We start from the raw sequence: 18,428 nt of genomic DNA, 5'->3' as shown, positions 1-18,428 counted from the left end.
TGTCCATGTATCTAAGGCTGACACTTTAATTGTAACTGATTCTCTGTCATCCATAAATGCTCTCAACTCATTAAGTATAAATTGTGGCATGCTTGTGTCAGAAGCCAGACATAGATATGGTAAGATTGTGGACAGTGGAGTCAGAGTGCACATGCTGTGGATTCCATCTCACATTGGTCTTCAGATGCATGATAGAACTGATAAATTGGCTAAGCTGTATGCTTTCAAAGAGGGAGTAGATTACAATCTTGGGTTGTCAGTTAGCAGTTTGAGAACAATAATACGAAAAGAACTTCAAATGAACTTTATTGACTTAAGACTTAGGGAGATTGACACAAGTCAGTCCATCTATCACCATTCCATCATGCAGGAGGAGCCACATGTCTATGGTGCATCCAACAAAATAAGCAGACTCTTGGATGTCACTACCGCCCGGCTCCGGCTGGGTTACAAGTATCTTTGGCAGGTTAAATCACCACCACCAGATGTAGACCAAACGAAATGTAAACTTTGCCAGATGGACTATTGTCACACCCTGCGTCATTATGTACTGGAGTGTGATCAAATTAATGAATTTAGAAACAACTCACTCAGAAATGTTCAAGAAATGGCAAAGTATTTTATCCACAGTGGTATATTGCAGACCATTCTGGAGAAATACCCTGACTTTGCTAGCTGTAAATAAAGCATTACCACGTGTGTGTGTGTGTGTGTGTGTGTGTGTGTGTGTGTGTGTGTGAGTGTGTGTGTGTGTGTACTCACCTATTTGTACTCACCTATTTGTGGTTGCAGGGGTCGATTCACAGCTCCTGGCCCCGCCTCTTCGCTGATTGCTGAGTGTGTGTGTGTGTGTGTGTGTGTGTGTGTGTGTGTGTGTGTGTGTGTGTGTGTGTGTGTGTGTGTGTGTGTGTGTGTGTGTGTGTGTGTGTGTGTGTGTGTCTGTGTGTATGTGTGTGTCTGTGTGTCTGTGTGTGTGTGTGTGGGTGTGTGGGTGTGTGTGTGCGTGTGTGGGTGTGTGTGTGCGTGTATGGGTGTGTGTGTGTGGGTGTGTGTGAGGGTGTGTGTGAGGGTGTGTGTGTGGGTGTGTGTGAGGGTGTGTGTGTGGGTGTTGGTGTGTGTGTGTGTGGGTGTGTGTGTGTACTCACCTAGTTGTACTCACCTAGTTGAGGTTGCGGGGGTCGAGTCCGAGCTCCTGGCCCCGCCTCTTCACTGATCGCTACTAGGTCACTCTCCCTGAGCCGTGAGCTTTATCATACCTCTGCTTAAAGCTATGTATGGATCCTGCCTCCACTACATCGCTTCCCAAACTATTCCACTTACTGACTACTCTGTGGCTGAAGAAATACTTCCTAACATCCCTGTGATTCATCTGTGTCTTCAGCTTCCAACTGTGTCCCCTTGTTACTGTGTCCAATCTCTGGAACATCCTGTCTTTGTCCACCTTGTCAATTCCTCTCAGTATTTTGTATGTCGTTATCATGTCCCCCCTATCTCTCCTGTCCTCCAGTGTCGTCAGGTTGATTTCCCTTAACCTCTCCTCGTAGGACATACCTCTTAGCTCTGAGACTAGTCTTGTTGCAAACCTTTGCACTTTCTCTAGTTTCTTTACGTGCTTGGCTAGGTGTGGGTTCCAAACTGGTGCCGCATACTCCAATATGGGCCTAACGTATACGGTGTACAGGGTCCTGAACGATTCCTTATTAAGATGTCGGAATGCTGTTCTGAGGTTTGCTAGGCGCCCATATGCTGCAGCAGTTATTTGGTTGATGTGCGCTTCAGGAGACGTGCCTGGTGTTATACTCACCCCAAGATCTTTTTCCTTGAGTGAGGTTTGTAGTCTCTGACCCCCTAGACTGTACTCCGTCTGCGGCCTTCTTTGCCCTTCCCCAATCTTCATGACTTTGCACTTGGTGGGATTGAACTCCAGGAGCCAATTGCTGGACCAGGTCTGCAGCCTGTCCAGATCCCTTTGTAGTTCTGCCTGGTCTTCGATCGAGTGTATTCTTCTCATCAACTTCACGTCATCTGCAAACAGGGACACCTCAGAGTCTATTCCTTCCGTCATGTCGTTCACAAATACCAGAAACAGCACTGGTCCTAGGACTGACCCCTGCGGGACCCCGCTGGTCACAGGTGCCCACTCTGACACCTCGCCACGTACCATGACTCGCTGCTGTCTTCCTGACAAGTATTCCCTGATCCATTGTAGTGCCTTCCCTGTTATCCCTGCTTGGTCCTCCAGTTTTTGCACCAATCTCTTGTGTGGAACTGTGTCAAACGCCTTCTTGCAGTCCAAGAAAATGCAATCCACCCACCCCTCTCTCTCTTGTCTTACTGCTGTCACCATGTCATAGAACTCCAGTAGGTTTGTGACACAGGATTTCCCGTCCCTGAAACCATGCTGGCTGCTGTTGATGAGATCATTCCTTTCTAGGTGTTCCACCACTCTTCTCCTGATAATCTTCTCCATGATTTTGCATACTATACATGTCAGTGACACTGGTCTGTAGTTTAATGCTTCATGTCTGTCTCCTTTTTTAAAGATTGGGACTACATTTGCTGTCTTCCATGCCTCAGGCAATCTCCCTGTTTCGATAGATGTATTGAATATTGTTGTTAGGGGTACACATAGTGCCTCTGCTCCCTCTCTCAATACCCATGGGGAGATGTTATCTGGCCCCATTGCCTTTGAGGTATCTAGCTCACTCAGAAGCCTCTTCACTTCTTCCTCGGTTGTGTGCACTGTGTCCAGCACTTGGTGGTGTGCCCCACCTCTCCGTCTTTCTGGAGTCCCTTCTGTCTCCTCTGTGAACACTTCTTTGAATCTCTTGTTGAGTTCTTCACATACTTCACGGTCATTTCCTGTTGTCTCTCCTCCTTCCTTCCTTAGCCTGATTACCTGGTCCTTGACTGTTGTTTTCCTCCTGATGTGGCTGTACAACAGTTTCGGGTCAGATTTGGCTTTCGCTGCTATGTCATTTTCATATTGTCTTTGGGCCTCCCTTCTTATCTGTGCATATTCGTTTCTGGCTCTACGACTGTTCTCCTTATTCTCCTGGGTCCTTTGCCTTCTATATTTCTTCCATTCCCTAGCACACTTGGTTTTTGCCTCCCTGCACCTTTGGGTAAACCATGGGCTCATCCTGGCTTTTTCATTACTCCTGTTACCCTTGGGTACAAACCTCTCCTCAGCCTCCTTGCATTTTGTTGCTACATATTCCATCATCTCATTAACTGGCTTCCCTGCCAGTTCTCTGTCCCACTGAACCCCGTTCAGGTAGTTCCTCATTCCTGTGTAGTCCCCTTTCTTGTAGTTTGGCTTCATTCGTCCTGGCCTTCCTGCTTCTCCCTCCACTTGTAGCTCTACTGTGTATTCGAAGCTTAAAACCACATGGTCACTGGCCCCAAGGGGTCTTTCATATGTGATGTCCTCGATATCTGCACTACTGAAGGTGAATACTAAGTCCAGCCTTGCTGGTTCATCCTCTCCTCTCTCTCTTGTAGTGTCCCTTACGTGTTGGTACATGAAGTTCTCCAGTACCACCTCCATCATCTTAGCCCTCCATGTATCTTGGCCCCCATGTGGGTCCAAGTTCTCCCAATCGATCTCCTTGTGGTTAAAGTCACCCATGATCAGGAGCTTTGCCCTGCATGCATGAGCTCTTCTGGCCACTCTAGCCAGTGTGTCAACCATCGCTCTATTGCTCTCGTCGTACTCTTGCCTTGGCCTCCTGCTGTTCTGTGGTGGGTTATACATCACTGCTATTACCACCTTGGGACCTCCAGAGTGAAGTGTTCCCACTATGTAATGACTTTCTTCTCCGCTATCTCCTCTCTCCAGCTCATCAAAATTCCAGCGATTTTTGATCAGCAACGCCACTCCTCCACCCCCCCTGTTCCCTCTGTCTTTCCTCAGGATTTGGTATCCCGTTAGAAAGATGGCATCTGTTATCATACCTGTAAGCTTGGTTTCTGTGAGAGCTATGATGTCCGGTGATGCTTCTTTGACTCTTTCGTGCCACTCCTCCCACTTATTTGTTATTCCATCAGCGTTTGTGTACCATACCTTCAGTTTCCTTTCCAACACTGTGGTTTGGGGGGCCTGTGAGGGTGGGAGACCTGGTGGCATACTGTGAGATTCTATAGCTCGGTGTTGGGTGGAGGCTGTGGGTATGGATTGTAGTGTGTGTTGGGATGGTGTGATAGGTTGTATGGTTCTGAGAGTAGTTGTGTGTGTGTGCTTGCCCTTGCTGTTCTGTCCTGCTCTGTGTGTGGGTGTGCATCCTTGTGTGTATGCATATATTTATACGCTCGTGTGCACATGTCCGTGCGTGCGCCCTGGTGTGTGTATGTGTGCGCGCGCGCTAGTGTGGGTGTATGATCCACTTAATATTTGCATTTATAACTCATTACAATTGTGACCAGGTGTGGACGTATCAGTGGTTCATTACTTTGTAATTTGTTCATGACTGTAACCATTTATAGGAGTGAAGCTGATTCATTATCTCTGTAACTTGCCATGATTGTGACCAGATCTACCTGGAGTTCATTACCTTTGTAACTAGTTCAGCTATCATAACTTTGGGGTCCAGTCACTGGACCCATTATGTACCTTTGTAATCTTTTGACTACCGCCCACAGGATGGGTATGGGGTGCATAATAAAGATATTAAACTAAACTGTGTGTGTACTCACCTAATTGTACTCACCTAATTGTGGTTGCAGGGGTCGAGACTCAGCTCCTGGCCCCGCCTCTTCACTGATCGCTACTGGATCCTCTCTCTCTCTCTGCTTCCTGAGCTTTGTCATACCTCTTCTTAAAACTATGTATGGTTCCTGCCCCCACTACTTCACTTGCTAGGCTATTCCACTTGCTGACAACTCTATGACTGAAGAAATACTTCCTAACGTCCCTGTGACTCGTCTGAGTCTTCAGCTTCCAGTTGTGACCCCTTGTCCCTGTGTCCCCTCTCTGGAACATCCTATCTCTGTCCACCGTGTCTATTCCCCGCAGTATCTTGTATGTCGTTATCATGTCTCCCCTGACCCTTCTGTCCTCCAGTGTCGTCAGTCCGATTTCCCTTAACCTTTCCTCGTACGACATTCCCTTGAGCTCTGGGACTAGCCTTGTTGCAAACCTTTGTACTTTCTCTAACTTCTTGACGTGCTTGACCAGGTGTGGGTTCCAGACTGGTGCTGCATACTCCAGTATGGGCCTAACATACACAGTGTACAGTGTCTTGAACGATTCCTTATTAAGGTATCGGAACGCTATTCTCAGGTTTGCCAGGCGCCCGTATGCTGCAGCGGTTATTTGGTTGATGTGTGCCTCCGGTGATGTGCTCGGTGTTATGGTCACCCCAAGGTCTTTCTCCCTGAGTGAGGTCTGTAGTCTTTGTCCACCTAGCCTATACTCTGTCTGCGGTCTTCTTTGCCCCTCCCCAATCTTCATGACTTTGCATTTGGCTGGATTGAATTCGAGAAGCCAGTTACTGGACCACATGTCCAGCCTGTCCAGGTCTCTTTGCAGTCCTGCCTCATCCTCGTCCGATTTAATTCTTCTCATCAACTTCACGTCATCTGCGAACAGGGACACTTCAGAGTCTATTCCTTCCATCATGTCGTTCCCATATATCAAAAATAGCACTGGTCCTAGAACTGACCCCTGTGGGACCCCGCTCGTAACAGGCGCCCATTGTGATACCTCTTCACGTACCATGACTCGTTGCTGCCTCCCTGTCAGGTATTCCCTTATCCATTGCAGTGCCCTTCCTTTTACGTGTGCCTGATCCTCCAGCTTCTGCACTAATCTCTTGTGGGGAACTGTGTCAAAGGCCTTCCTGCAGTCTAGGAAAACGCAATCTACCCACCCCTCTCTCTCGTGTCTTACTTCTGTTACCTTGTCATAAAACTCCAGGAGGTTTGTGATACAAGATTTGCCTTCCATGAACCCATGCTGGTTTTCATTTATAATCTTGTTCCTTTCCAGGTGTTCGACCACTCTCCTCCTGATAATCTTCTCCATGACTTTGCACACAATACATGTCAGAGACACAGGTCTGTAGTTTAGTGCCTCGTTTCTGTTTCCTTTCTTAAATATGGGGACTACATTAGCTGTCTTCCATTTCTCAGGTAGTTGCCCAGTTTCAAGGGATATGTTGAAGATTGTGGTTAGAGGCACACACAGCATCTCTGCTCCTTCTCTAAGGACCCATGGGGAGATGTTGTCCGGTCCCATCGCCTTTGAGGTGTCAAGGTCACTTAAGAGCTTCTTCACCTCCTCCTCAGTTGTTCGTATGTCATCCAACACTTGTTGGTATATTCCCTCTTGATGTTCCCTTCTGTGCTGTCTTCCCACAGCCCTTCCTGTCTCTACTGTAAAAACTTCCTTAAATCTCCTGTTCAGCTCCTCACATACCTCCTGAGTGAGTGATTTTCGTGTGCAAGTTCGGTACTAGTCCCTCTTGGATTTTCCAGGTGTATATAATCATGTATCTCTCCCTCCTGCATTCCAGGGAATACAGTTTTAGGAACCTCAAGCGCTCCCAGTAATTGAGGTGTTTTATCTCCGTTATGCGCGCCGTGAAGGTTCTCTGTACATTTTCTAGGTCAGCAATTTCACCTGCCTTGAAAGGTGCTGTTAGTGTGCAGCAATATTCCAGCCTAGATAGAACAAGTGACCTGAAGAGTGTCATCATGGGCTTGGCCTCCCTAGTTTTGAAGGTTCTCATTATCCATCCTGTCATTTTTCTAGCAGATGCGATTGATACAATGTTATGGTCCTTGAAGGTGAAATCCTCCGACATGATCACTCCCAGGTCTTTGACGTTGGTGTTTCGCTCTATTTTGTGGCCAGAATTTGTTTTGTACTCTGATGAAGATTTAATTTCATCGTGTTTACCATATCTGAGTAATTGAAATTTCTCATCGTTGAACTTCATATTGTTTTCTGCAGCCCACTGAAAGATTTGGTTGATGTCCGCCTGGAGCCTTGCAGTGTCTGCAATGGAAGACACTGTCATGCAGATTCGGGTGTCATCTGCAAAGGAAGACACGGTGCTGTGGCTGACATCCTTGTCTATGTCGGATATGAGGATGAGGAACAAGATGGGAGCGAGTACTGTGCCTTGTGGAACAGAGCTTTTCACCGTAGCTGCCTCGGACTTTACTCTGTTGACGACTACTCTCTGTGTTCTGTTAGTGAGGAAATTATAGATCCATCGACCGACTTTTCCTGTTATTCCTTCAGCACGCATTTTGTGCGCTATTACGCCATGGTCACACTTGTCGAAGGCTTTTGCGAAGTCTGTATATATTACATCTGCATTCTTTTTATCTTCTAGTGCATCTAGGACCTTGTCGTAGTGATCCAATAGTTGAGACAGACAGGAGCGACCTGTTCTAAACCCATGTTGCCCTGGGTTGTGTAACTGATGGGTTTCTAGATGGGTGGTGATCTTGCTTCTTAGGACCCTTTCAAAGATTTTTATGATATGGGATGTTAGTGCTATCGGTCTGTAGTTCTTTGCTGTTGCTTTACTGCCACCTTTGTGGAGTGGGGCTATGTCTGTTGTTTTTAGTAACTGTGGGACGACCCCCGTGTCCATGCTCCCTCTCCATAGGATGGTATAAGCTCGTGATAGGGGCTTCTTGCAGTTCTTGATGAACACGGAGTTCCATGAGTCTGGCCCTGGGGCAGAGTGCATGGGCATGTCATTTATCGCCTGTTCGAAGTCATTTGGCGTCAGGATAACATCGGATAGGCTTGTGTTAATCAAATTTTGTGGCTCTCTCATAAAAAATTCATTTTGATCTTCGACTCTCAGTCTGGTTAGCGGCTTGCTAAAAACTGAGTCATATTGGGACTTGAGTAGCTCACTCATTTCCTTGCTGTCATCTGTGTAGGACCCATCTTGTTTAAGTAGGGGCCCAATACTGGACGTTGTTCTCGACTTTGATTTGGCATAGGAGAAGAAATACTTGGGGTTTCTTTCGATTTCATTTACGTCTTTTAGTTCTTCCGGCGATTCTTGACTCCTATAAGATTCCTTTAGCTTGAGTTCGATGTTTGCTATTTCTCTGACCAGTGTCTCCCTAGGCATTTCAGATATATTGTCCTCTTTTAGCCGCTCTGTTATTCTTTTCCGTCGCCTGTAAAGGGAGCGCCTGTCTCTTTCTATTTTACATCTACTCCTCCTTTTTCTTAAAGGAATAAGCCTTGTGCATACATCGAGTGCCACCGAGTTAATCTGTTCTAGGCATAATACACAAATAACCCGCACATAAAAGAGAGAAGCTTACGACGACGTTTCGGTCCAACCTGAACCATTCACAAAGTGTGACTTTGTCAATGGTCCAAGTCGGACCGAAACGTCGTCGTAAGCTTCTCTCTTTTATGTGGGAGTTATTTGTGTATCTTTCCAGTCACGGTATTGTGCCTTTTTTGTTATTCTAGGCATAAGTTTGGGTCTGTGTTGCTTAGTATATCTTCCCAGCTTATATCGGTTAGGACTTGGTTTACTTGGTCCCACTTTATGTTTTTGTTATTGAAGTTGAATTTGGTGAATGCTCCCTCGTGACTAATCTCCTTATGTCGGTCTGGGGCTCCGCGCATACATGACTGAACCTCAATTATGTTGTGATCTGAGTATATTGTTTTTGATATGGTGACATTTCTTATCAGATCATCATTGTTAGTGAAGATGAGGTCTAGTGTATTCTCCAGTCTAGTAGGCTCTATTATTTGCTGATATAAGTTGAATTTTGTGCAGAGATTTAAAAGCTCGTGTGTGTGTGTTTTCATCAGAGCTGCCTCCTGGTGTTACCACTGCAACATTATTTGCTATATTCCTCCATTTTAGGTGCCTTAAGTTGATATCCTCCAGGAGCAAGATGTTGGGGGCAGGAGCTGGAAAATTTTCCAGACAGTGGTCAATTTTTGACAGCTGTTCCTGGAATTGCTGGGATGTTGCATCCGGAGGCTTGTAGACTACCACAATGACTAGGTTTTGGTTCTCGACCTTTACTGCTAAAACTTCCACTACGTCATTTGAGGCATTAAGCAGTTCTGTGCAAACAAGTGACTCTGCAATGTACAGGCCAACCCCCCCCCCCCCTTTTGCCTGTTCACTCTGTCACATCTGTATAGGTTGTAACCTGGGATCCATATTTCGTTGTCTAAGTGATCCTTTATGTGGGTCTCAGTGAAAGCCGCGAACATTGCCTTTGCCTCTGCAAGCAGTCCACGGATGAAAGGTATTTTGTTGTTTGTTGCTGGCTTTAGACCCTGTATATTTGCAAAGAAGAATGTTATCGGACTGGTGGTATTGTTGGTACTGGGGGAGGATTTTTTTTTTCCGGCATTAGTATCTGTATCTGTTGGTTTGGAGTGGAGGCCATCGACTGTGGTTCCACTCCAGGAATGACTGGATTTGGTGTACGATTTCTGCCATTTCCTGCCAGTTTTTTTTTTTTCTTCCTGGCACTAAAAAACCTCTCCCTCTTGAGTGGCTGTGGCTACCCAGGTTTTCCCATGGCCTGGATGTTTTGTATCTTTTTGTCCCCTTTAGATGGTGTGCCTGGCAATTTAAGTTATAGCACAGTCTTTCCTGTACTGAAGAGGTACACAGTTCAGGGTGAAAAAGCTTACAGGAAGGGAGTTTGCATTTTCCTGTTGTCATATGGGCATGGCATTTTCTAGGGTGGTCATAGTTGCACGTCCCATCTGTTTTTCCAGATTTCCCATGCCTGCAGATACCAAGTGCATAGTATGTGCACAGGCTTGGTTTCCGTTTGCCTTGGGTTTCTGTGACTGTATTCCCTGTTGGTGCATGTTTCCCTGTCTTACTTCTATCCTCCCTAGCACCAACAATGGAGCTCCCACCAGTTGTTTTTGGTAATATATCCTCACTATTGCTAGTGGAGTCCTCTTGTTTGCTATCTCCTGTGGTATTACTAGTTTGTAATATTGGTTTTATCTTGTCCTTGACTACACTTGTTTCCCCACTACAGCTCCTGTCTCCCTCGAGGTCATTTATATGTATTCCTTCATGCGTACATTTACTGTCTACCTGGACAGCACCTCCAGCTTCATCGTTAGTCACCCAGGACAGCACCTCCATTCTCACTATTACTGTCTACCAGGACAGCACTATCAGCCCCACATTTACTGACTACCGGGGCAGCACCTGCAGCCTTACAGTTTCTGACTACATGACCAGCATCAAGGGCGATACCATCCAGCCCAGACTTTATTTTCCCATCTGTTATAGAATGTTTCCAGGTTTTCTATGAAGGCAGCTTTGATGTTATCCTCTTAATACCAATGTGATTTTAGTCCACAGATTGATCTCATTTGGGCATACCCAAAAACACCACCATTCTGCAACTGTATCACTGTTCTACCACCATTCTGCAACTGTATCACTGTTCTTCCACCATTGTTCAACTGTATCACTGCTCTACCACCATTGTTCAACTGTATCACTGTTCTACCACCATTGTTCAACTGTATCACTGTTCTACCACCATTGTTCAACTGTATCACTGTTCTACCACCATTCAACTGTATCACTGTTCTACCACCATTGTTCAACTGTATCACTGTTCTACCACCATTCTTCAACTGTATCACTGTTCTACCACCATTCAACTGTATCACTGTTCTACTACCATTCTTCAACTGTTTACCTGGAGTTTACCTGGAGAGAGTTCCGGGGGTCAACGCCCCCGCGGCCCGGTCTGAGACCAGGCCTCCTGGTGGATCACAGCCTGATCAACCAGGCTGTTGCTGCTGGCTGCACGCAAACCAACATACGAGCTACAGCCCGGCTGATCCGGAACTGACTTTAGGTGCTTGTCCAGTGCCAGCTTGAAGACTGCCAGGGGTCTGTTGGTAATCCCCCTTATGTGTGCTGGGAGGCAGTTGAACAGTCTCGGGCCCCTGACACTTATTGTATGGTCTCTTAACGTGCTAGTGACACCCCTGCTTTTCATTGGGGGGATGGTGCATCGTCTGCCAAGTCTTTTGCTTTCGTAATGAGTGATTTTCGTGTGCAAGTTCGGTACTAGTCCCTCTAGGATTTTCCAGGTGTATATAATCATGTATCTCTCCCTCCTGCGTTCCAGGGAATACAGGTTTAGGAACCTCAAGCGCTCCCAATAATTGAGGTGTTTTATCTCCGTTATGCGTGCCGTGAAAGTTCTCTGTACATTTTCTAGGTCGGCAATTTCACCTGCCTTGAAAGGTGCTGTTAGTGTGCAGCAATATTCCAGCCTAGATAGAACAAGTGACCTGAAGAGTGTCATCATGGGCTTGGCCTCCCTAGTTTTGAAGGTTCTCATTATCCATCCTGTCATTTTTCTAGCAGATGCGATTGATACAATGTTATGGTCCTTGAAGGTGAGATCCTCCGACATGATCACTCCCAGGTCTTTGACGTTGGTGTTTCGCTCTATTTTGTGGCCAGAATTTGTTTTGTACTCTGATGACGATTTAATTTCCTCATGTTTACCATATCTGAGTAATTGAAATTTCTCATCGTTGAACTTCATATTGTTTTCTGCAGCCCACTGAAAGATTTGGTTGATGTCTGCCTGGAGCTTTGCAGTGTCTGCAATGGAAGACACTGTCATGCAGATTCGGGTGTCATCTGCAAAGGAAGACACGGTGCTGTGGCTGACATCCTTGTCTATGTCGGATATAAGGATGAGGAACAAGATGGGAGCGAGTACTGTGCCTTGTGGAACAGAGCTTTTCACCGTAGCTGCCTCGGACTTTACTCTGTTGACGACTACTCTCTGTGTTCTGTTAGTGAGGAAATTATAGATCCATCGACCGACTTTTCCTGTTATTCCTTTAGCACGCATTTTGTGCGCTATTACGCCATGGTCACACTTGTCGAAGGCTTTTGCAAAGTCTGTATATATTACATCTGCATTCTTTTTGTCTTCTAGTGCATTTAGGACCTTGTCGTAGTGGTCCAATAGTTGAGACAGACAGGAGCGACCTGTTCTAAACCCATGTTGCCCTGGGTTGTGTAACTGATGGGTTTCTAGATGCGTGGTGATCTTGCTTCTTAGGACCCTTTCAAAGATTTTTATGATATGGGATGTTAGTGCCAACTGTATCACTGTTCTACCACCATTGTTCAACCGTATCACTGTTCTACCACCATTCTTCAACTGTATCACTGTTCTACCACCATTCTTCAACTGTATCACTGTTCTACCATTGTAGCGTTCACTTATCTGCTTTTTTTGTATATTTAATAACCCCTACTTAATTACCTAAGCCTAGTTCTTAAGTAGGCTGAATTAGGCCTAGTGTGCATTTCAGTGCTTAATATTCTGTGTAGGTTACATTACCCCCACAGGAAGTTCCTCGCTTAACGTCCTGTTGTCACAATGTTATCATTATCAAGTGCTAAACCCACAAGGGTCATACAGCGCTGTACAACACTGATAAAATGGATTCCTGTCCTGTTCCGGTCTCCGTAGAGTAAAATATAAATTCATAAATTATTATGTTCAGCAGTAAGCACTTAACCCACACAGCATCAAGTAAAAATTATTATAATCATGGGGGAGCACTTAACCCGTAGGGATTATACAGCGCCTTTAGGGGAAGGGGGGGGTGGAAGGTATTCAGGCTCAATTCAGGGAACTGGAGCATAGATCCAATTCCGTAGATCAAGAGCCCCTCACCAGCATCAAGGAACCTCCATTGAGGAGGGGTTGAGTATAGAAATTCATGATAATCACACAAATTCACAATAAACAATGTGATGTGCCAGCAGTCAGCAAGTCTGCCATATTTCTCACTGTTTTTGAGAGCTGCATTGTAGGAGGTGCACCTTTCAATTTTTGCTTTGCCAACATAATATTATACATATATATTATTATAATCAAAACACGCACATGCATATATATATACATACATCTAGGTTTTTCCCCTTTTTCTAAATAGCTCTTGTTCTTCTTTATTTCTTCTATTGTCCATGGGGAAGTGGAAAAGAATCTTTCCTCCGTAAGCCATGCGTGTCGTATGAGGCAACTAAAATGCCGGGAGCAATGGGCTAGTAACCCCTTCTCCTGTAGACATTTACTAAAAAAGAGAAGAAGAAAAACTTTATAAAACTAGGATGCTTGAATGTGCGTGGATGTAGTGCGGATGACAAGAAACGGATGATTGCTGATGTTATGAATGAAAAGAAGTTGGATGTCCTGGCCCTAATCGAAACAAAGCTGAAGGGGGTAGGGGAGTTTCGGTGGGGGGAAATAAATGGGATTAAATCTGGAGTATCTGAGAGAGTTAGAGCAAAGGAAGGGGTAGCAGTAATGTTGAAGGATCAGTTATGGAAGGAGAAAAGAGAATATGAATGTGTAAATTCAAGAATTATGTGGATTAAAGTAAAGGTTGGATGTGAAAAGTGGGTCATAATATGCGTGTATGCACCTGGAGAAGAGAGGAATGTAGAGGAGAGAGAGAGAGATTTTGGGAGATGTTAAGTGAATGTATAGGAGCCTTTGAACCAAGTGAGAGAGTAATTGTGGTAGGGGATCTGAATGCTAAAGTAGTAGTAACTTTTAGAGAGGGTGTGGAAGGTAAGTTTGGGGTGCCAGGTGTAAATGATAATGGGAGCCCTTTGATTGAACTTTGTATAGAAAGGGGTTTAGTTATAGGTAATACATATTTTAAGAAAAAGAGGATAAATAAGTATACAAGATATGATGTAGGGCAAAATGACAGTAGTTTGTTGGATTATGTATTGGTAGATAAAAGACTGTTGAGTAGACTTCAGGATGTACATGTTTATAGAGGGGCCACAGATATATCAGATTACTTTCTAGTTGTAGCTACACTGAGAGTAAAAGGTAGATGGGATACAAGGAGAATAGAAGCATCAGGGAAGAGAGAGGTGAAGGTTTATAAACTAAAAGAGGAGGCAGTTAGGGTAAGATATAAACAGCTATTGGAGGATAGATGGGCTAATGAGAGCATAGGCAATGGGGTCGAAGAGGTATGGGGTAGGTTTAAAAATGTAGTGTTAGAGTGTTCAGCAGAAGTTTGTGGTTACAGGAAAGTGGGTGCGGGAGGGAAGAGGAGCGATTGGTGGAATGATGATGTAAAGAGAGCAGTAAGGGAGAAAAAGTTAGCATATGAGAAGTTTTTACAAAGTAGAAGTGATGCAAGGAGGGAAGAGTATATGGAGAAAAAGAGAGAGGTATGGAGAAAAAGAGAGAGGTTAAGAGAGTGGTGAAGCAATGTAAAAAGAGAGCAAATGAGAGAGTGGGTGAGATGTTATCAACAAATTTTGTTGAAAATAAGAAAAAGTTTTGGAGTAAGATTAACAAGTTAAGGAAGCCTAGAGAACAAATGGATTTGTCAGTTAAAAATAGAAGAGGAGAGTTATTAAATGGAGAGTTAGAGGTATTGGGAAGATGGAGGGAATATTTTGAGGAATTGTTAAATGTTGATGAAGATAGGGAAGCTGTGATTTTGTGTATAGGGCAAGGAGGAATAACATCTTGTAGGAGTGATGAAGAGCCAGTTGTGAGTGTGGGGGAAGTTCGTGAGGCAGTAGGTAAAATGAAAGGGGGTAAGGCAGCTGGGATTGATGGGATAAAGATAGAAATGTTAAAAGCAGGTGGGGATATAGTTTTGGAGTGGTTGGTGCAATTATTTAATAAATGTATGGAAGAGGGTAAGGTACCTAGGGATTGGCAGAGAGCATGCATAGTTCCTTTGTATAAAGGCAAAGGGGACAAAAGAGTGCAAAAATTATAGGGAGATAAGTCTGTTGAGTATACCTGGTAAAGTGTATGGTAGAGTTATTATTGAAAGAATTAAGAGTAAGACGGAGAATAGAATAGCAGATGAACAAGGAGGCTTTAGGAAAGGTAGGGGGTGTGTGGACCAGGTGTTTACAGTGAAACATATAAGTGAACAGTATTTAGATAAGGCTAAAGAGGTCTTTGTGGCATTTATGGATTTGGAAAAGGCGTATGACAGGGTGGATAGGGGGGGGCAATGTGGCAGATGTTGCAGGCGTATGGTGTAGGAGGTAGGTTACTGAAAGCAGTGAAGAGTTTTTACGAGGATAGTGAGGCTCAAGTTAGAGTATGTAGGAAAGAGGGAAATTATTTCCCAGTAAAAGTAGGCCTTAGACAAGGATGTGTGATGTCACCATGGTTGTTTAATATATTTATAGATGGGGTTGTAAGAGAAGTAAATGCGAGGGTCTTGGCAAAAGGCGTGGAGTTAAAAGATAAAGAATCACACATAAAGTGGGAGTTGTCACAGTTGCTCTTTGCTGATGACACTGTGCTCTTGGGAGATTCTGAAGAGAAGTTGCAGAGATTGGTGGATGAATTTGGTAGGGTGTGCAAAAGAAGAAAATTAAAAGTGAATACAGGAAAGAGTAAGGTTATGAGGATAACAAAAAGATTAGGTGATGAAAGATTGGATATCAGATTGGAGGGAGAGAGTATGGAGGAGGTGAATGTATTCAGATATTTGGGAGTGGACGTGTCAGCGGATGGGTCTATGAAAGATGAGGTGAATCATAGAACTGAAGAGGGGAAAAGGGTGAGTGGTGCACTTAGGAGTCTGTGGAGACAAAGAACTTTGTCCTTGGAGGCAAAGAGGGGAATGTATGAGAGTATAGTTTTACCAACGCTCTTATATGGGTGTGAAGCATGGGTGATGAATGTTGCAGCGAGGAGAAGGCTGGAGGCAGTGGAGATGTCATGTCTGAGGGCAATGTGTGGTGTGAATATAATGCAGAGAATTTGTAGTTTGGAAGTTAGGAGGAGGTGCGGGATTACCAAAACTGTTGTCCAGAGGGCTGAGGAAGGGTTGTTGAGGTGGTTCGGACATGTAGAGAGAATGGAGCGAAACAGAGTGACTTCAAGAGTGTATCAGTCTGTAGCGGAAGGAAGGTGAGGTAGGGGTCGGCCTAGGAAAGGTTGGAGGGAGGGGGTAAAGGAGGTTTTGTGTGCGAGGGGCTTGGACTTCCAGCAGGCATGTGTGAGTGTGTTTGATAGGAGTGAATGGAGACAAATGGTTTTTAATACTTGACGTGCTGTTGGAGTGTGAGCAAAGTAACATTTATGAAGGGGTTCAGGGAAACCGGCAGGCCGGACTTCAGTCCTGGAGATGGGAAGTACAGTGCCTGCACTCTGAAGGAGGGGTTAATGTTGCAGTTTAAAAACTGCAGTGTAAAGCACCCTTCTGGCAAGACAGTGATGGAGTGAATGATGGTGAAAGTTTTTCTTTTTCGGGCCACCCTGCCTTCGTGGGAATCGGCCAGTGTGATAATAAAAAATAAAATCAAAATCAAAACAAAGCACTAAACCCAGTATGGTCATACAATGCTGCTTTGCAAACATAATATTTTTTTATTCAAAGCTGTTGTAATGATTGCTAAAGGTGCACTGTACACCCCCTCGTGTTCATATCAATCAGTCTACGGTCAAATTGGGTTTGTTATACAGTAGTGTCCTGGTATCCCTGGGTGATACCTTCCAAGAAATACCATGGATGCTATTAATATTATCAACAAAGAGAAGCACTAAACCCTCTAGGGTCATACAGTGCTGCAGGGCAGGGAGGGATGCAGGATCAAAGGATAAGAAAGGATGGAGAGGACAACAAAGGAAGAGTTAGGAAGGGCTGTGAGGAGTGCAAAAGGAATTATCATCAAAGTTTGTGTAATAAATCAGTTGCTGTCAAAAAGTCAAAGAGGGAATATGAGTCAGAGGTGAGGCTGTCAGTAAGATAGATAAAGTAAGGGCATTAGAGCGATGACAACGTCAGAGGTAAATATGGCAAATTGAAACTGGAACCTGACAATTCTTAGAGCAGAACAGTGCGCCTCTCCATGAGATACCCATGAGTAAGATGAGTGTGTCTGATGCCAAGACGGGAGTGTTGTCTCCCAACCCCGGTATTGATGACAAGATGGCCAGACACCTTAACTTGGTTTAATAGAATGTAATTTGTTATGAGTCGTATCAGACCAACATTGTTGCCAACGGTTGCAAAGATGGTTAGAAATTACAGCAAAATAGTCTATGAATGGAATAACTCTATATGAAACTGGGAGGTCATGTACTGTAGACTGCACAGCAGTGTCTGCCTGCTCGTTGCCATGAACATCAACATGACCAGGGACTTGGCAGAAAACAATTTCTTTGTTTTTGCTAGTAATGCAGCGTTACTAAAGTTGTACATGAAGAACTACAGGATGAGGTGAATCAAATTTTCTAATAGCTTGCAAAGTGCTAAAGGAGTCTGAGACGATTACAAATGTTGAGGAAGGCCTAGATGCAATACAGATAACTGCAATGAGAATTGCATACAATTCAGCTGTAAAATGCTAGCCGAGTCTAATCAATGCACTTGCACTATGCTATCCAGAAACACTACTGCAAATCTGACACCATCAGAGAATTTAGAACCATCAGTGTACACTGCAACAGCATGAAAATGAGACCAGAAGTGATTAAGAGGAGTGTGAGAAGCAACTGTAGGAAATTGAGTTTTTGTGCATGGCAGTGGGGAAGAACAGACCCGAACTGTCGGAACCTCCCAAGGGGGGGAAGTGAAGAGTTAGATGCTACGTAAACATATAAAGAGGGCAACAGAAGATAAAACAAGAGCAAGTGAAGACAAAGGGAAAAGGGATGGAATAAATGGGGATGGCGAACAAATAATGGACCTCTACTAACGTCCATTACTATCCTGTATATAGGAGGATTGTGAAGGTCATGAGAATGGACAAGACAGCGGAGGCAATGAACACTGCAGTGACTGTTCAAGGATGGAACATCCACCTCTGTATATAGACTCTTAACTGGTGAGGAGCAAAAAGCACCCAAACATAAACATAATCCCTGATGATGGATGAACTCAAGTTTAGAGAGTTGCAGGAGAGGCTGCTGAATATATCTGGTCGCCAAACTCCAGTTTCGATAAAATCAGGGCTGAATGCGGTTGAAATAGAATTTGAAGATCCGCCCCCCATGAAAGAGGAGAGAGGGTTTAAAGGAGGTTCAGCCGGGTATGGCAAGTTGCTGTGGGGTTTCCAGGACAACTGGCGATCAAACAGAAGGCCAAGAAATCTGACCATATCACATTTAGGGATACAGGAGCCATACAGGTACAATGGAGTATCGGACAACTGAATGTCTGGTGAAAGTAATCTGGTGTGTTTTTGCACTAGAAAATTTAAACCCACAAGTAGTGGCCCAATGAGAAACACTTTGACAGCATTCTGGAGAGGCTACTACTAGGCAACAGTCAGCACCTGCACAAGCTATAGTGTAGTCATCAACTGTGTGATAACCAAACATTGGAAGGGAGAATGGACGCCAGGTCATTTATAGCAAGTAGAAAAAGTGTGGTGCTAAGGACACATTCCTGA

At 44.6% G+C, this 18,428-nt stretch overlaps 1 protein-coding gene across 1 annotated transcript in view; it reads left to right on the top strand.

Moving 5' to 3' along the window:
* Window positions 1-9,187: 9,187 nt before the first annotated feature.
* Window positions 9,188-18,428, top strand: part of Sap30 (SIN3-associated polypeptide 30) — a 43,367-nt gene continuing 34,126 nt past the window's right edge. Inside the window, exon 1 of the mRNA XM_070092816.1 lies at window positions 9,188-9,255. The gene's annotated coding sequence lies outside the window, so the exon portion shown is untranslated. The remainder of the gene's footprint in view (window positions 9,256-18,428) is intronic.

The sequence above is a fragment of the Cherax quadricarinatus genome, chromosome 3, assembly GCF_038502225.1.
Source record: "Cherax quadricarinatus isolate ZL_2023a chromosome 3, ASM3850222v1, whole genome shotgun sequence".
NCBI classification, from domain to species: domain Eukaryota; kingdom Metazoa; phylum Arthropoda; class Malacostraca; order Decapoda; family Parastacidae; genus Cherax; species Cherax quadricarinatus.
Note: the sequence above shows the minus strand (reverse complement) of the source record. Positions and strands in the feature narration are given on the sequence as shown.